Here is a 3,183-nt window from a genome sequence, read left to right as displayed (position 1 = left end):
GAGATCTAACAGATAGTTTATGGGCAAGCTACATATGATGTCTCTTTTCTGCACAGGCCGTGTATCCTCTGTGTAGCCAACACCTGAAAAGGATTCCAGTTCTCCACTGCTACCACCTTCCTTCATGTGTTAACCTCCACAGTCACATCCTCCACTCCCTTTCCTGGTCTACCTCAGCATTCTAATATAATTTGTTCTAATTTCAATTGAAAGCCTACATCATTTCCATATAATGTTATATAGTCTAAGGCAGGAAGCAGAGGAAAGGACACACCTTCAGAAGGACACAATTCAACTTATAGCAATTACCTACGTCTTTGTATGTAAGAGGAATTCTAACTTGATTAAGCTACCATTATTTGAGGGTCTTTGTAAATCACAACAGATAGACAATCCTAACTCTGGCAGAATGTAGCCACAAAAAAAAAAAAAAAAAAAAAAAAAAAAAAAAAAAAAAAAAAGAAGCCCCAACTTCGTTTCACTAATCCAATGCACATCTGCCCCCTGGTGTCCACTAGTAATATCACTTGTCCTTTCTACCTGATCCGCATCTGATCTTGAGGTCTTTGTTTATCATTTTACCTCTTTCCCTACCTGATACCCAAAGCTGTTTCTAGAGGAAAAATAAAAGCGCATATTTTTAATTAAAGATAAAGGTTCTAACCCAAATTTGCCAGGTGTTGTAACGTAAAATTGATGTCAGAATGCAATCAAGTTAGCAATGCTAGTCTATCGCTAAAGTTACATTCTTGGATCTTTTTCCAGGAAAAAACAAATGAGATATGGAGTCTTTTATTTTGCAAAGATCACATCCAGAACATTATTAATACAAAATCAGTATTTTAAAAAAATTAAAATGGACTTACATCCACCAGTCTATGAGCACACAAACTGACTCAGACAGGTATAAAGGGGGAAAGGACAGAAGAGTTGGAAGTGTGGGGGAGGTAAGAATTGATCTGGGAGGAGTTGAGGGGAGAAAGAACTTAAATATAATCAAAATATATGGAATGCATGTATGTGATGCCAAAAGCGATTACTAAAATTATCATATCAAAACAATATGAAAATTGATTTAGACTCCTAAAATATTTAAATTTTCTAGACTCTATTACTAAATCAAATCGTAAAATCCTGAACGTGCCATAACAGTACCACAAATGCCCCTTTGTTTCAGCACCGTGATAATTCCAAACTGCCTGAGGCAGACTTGATCTTTCTGCTAACACTGCAAGGTTGTTGAACAAAACACGTGCCAGGACAGAAGACTTAAGAACTAAAAACAAAAGCAGATCTGTGGACAGAAAACACATTTGCAAGATGACCTCAAGGGAACCGTCTATTTAGCTAAAATTTCCTATTGCTTAAGGAATATCCTTCCAAAGGTCCAAAGTATTATTTAAAAAAAAATACTAAATTCACACTATGTATCTTTGATTAGAACCAAACTGGCATAAGTAACTAAATTTGATATTTCCTTCCAGAAACCACATATCCAAAATGCTCAGGGATATTAGTCAACAATACATGAGCACGTTAGTCACCACACACACTTGGGCAAATATGGTGAAAGCAGATAGCCCCCAGATTGCAAAATGGTTATTGCTGCTGCTACTGTTTCTGTTGCTGTTGCTGTTTTGTTTTTAAAAAATCAGCAGAAAATAGACCAGGCCTCATATACTTAGGACACCAAGTTGATCTCTATATATTAGACTTATCCCAAGAGTCTCAGAAAGGCAAAGATTTTCAATTTGGAAAATCTCAAAATTTCAGATCAAGATAAGAGAAGTAAGGTAAGAATCTCAATTTTAACAAGCACCTCAAGCAATCAGCTAAATATAGCCATTATATGGTGTTTATACATAAACACTTCAATCTTACAAGCTATAGAATATACTTCATTTGTGACAAGGAGCCACTATATCTCATCCCCAAAAGCCAGAGGAGTGGGAGGCTGTTACAATGCATCAAATACTTCCTACTCCATATATATTGCAGTTGGACCACAGATAGAATAGATAAACTAGTAATTTTTTTCATTTTTATTACATACATTCATTCATTCGCTCATTCATTTATGGGTTGCATGCATGTGGAATGAAGATACAGCCATAGAACAAGAAATCCACAAAGTAGATCCTCTTCTGCCCACTACATTGGTCCTAGCAATAAAATTTATATCTTCATGCTTGGCCACAAGCTCCTTTATCACTTGAGCTATCTTGCCAACCCCATGTAGTGATTTCTCTTTCCTAATATTATTAACTGGCTCAGAATGAGGTTTAAGCCACTTCTGCCAGAAAAGGTCCTGCAAAACTGAGCAACTAAGATGTGTAACTTCACAGACTACAGAATTCAGGGAGTCTTCCAGCTGTTTGAAACAGGTGATGCTAAAACACTGTACAGCCAATTTGGTAAGGGCTCTGGGTCAGAACACCAAGGTGCTCAAGTTCCTGGGGAACCCCAAGGGTGATGAGATGGATATGAAGGTGCTGGACTTTGAGCACTTCCTGTCCATGCTGCACACTGGGACCACAAACAAGGACCAGGGATCTTATGAGGACCAGGTTAAAGGCCGTCATGTACTTGACAAGGACGGAAATGGTACAATCATGGGTGGTGAAATCTGTCATGTCCCTGTTTGGATGAGATGACAGAGGACGAAGTAGAGATGCTAATGACAGGTCATGAGGACAGAAATGGTTGTATCAGCTACAAAGAGCTTGTCTGTGTCTGGATGGTGCTGAATGGGTGAGGACTTTTCCATATCTCCAGCCTGTGCCTTGCCAGGTGTCAAATTTCTATGTTGTGAAATAGAGGCTTCCTAGGGTCCCTTCCCACAGCACCTTGCAATCCACCAGCACATCCAACCTCTATTGTCTTCACCAAATAAATCTGTTCTCATATTCCAAATGGAAAGAGGAGGAGGAGGAGGAGGAGGAGGAGGAGGAGGAGGAGGAGGAGGAGGAGGAGGAGGAGGAGGAGAGGGAGGGAGGGAGGGAGGGAGGGAGGGAGGGAGGGAGGGAGGGAGGAAGAGAGGAAGGAAGGAAGGGAGGGAGGGAGGGAGGGAGGGAGGAAGGGAGGGAGGGAGGGAGGGAGGAAGACAGGGAGGGAGGAAGACAGGGAGGGAGGAAGACAGGGAGGGAGGAAGACAAGGAGGGAGGAAGACAAGGAGGGAGGGAG

The 3,183-nt window shown here is 40.6% G+C and overlaps 1 pseudogene; it reads left to right on the top strand.

Annotated features, from left to right (window-relative positions):
• The first annotated feature begins 2,329 nt into the window (after nt 1–2,329).
• On the top strand, nt 2,330–2,755 carry Gm46138 (annotated as a pseudogene).
• The last annotated feature ends 428 nt before the right edge of the window (nt 2,756–3,183 follow it).

This window comes from Mus musculus, chromosome 9 (genome assembly GCF_000001635.26).
Source record: "Mus musculus strain C57BL/6J chromosome 9, GRCm38.p6 C57BL/6J".
In the NCBI taxonomy this organism is placed as follows: Eukaryota; Metazoa; Chordata; class Mammalia; order Rodentia; family Muridae; genus Mus; species Mus musculus.
Note: the sequence above shows the minus strand (reverse complement) of the source record. Positions and strands in the feature narration are given on the sequence as shown.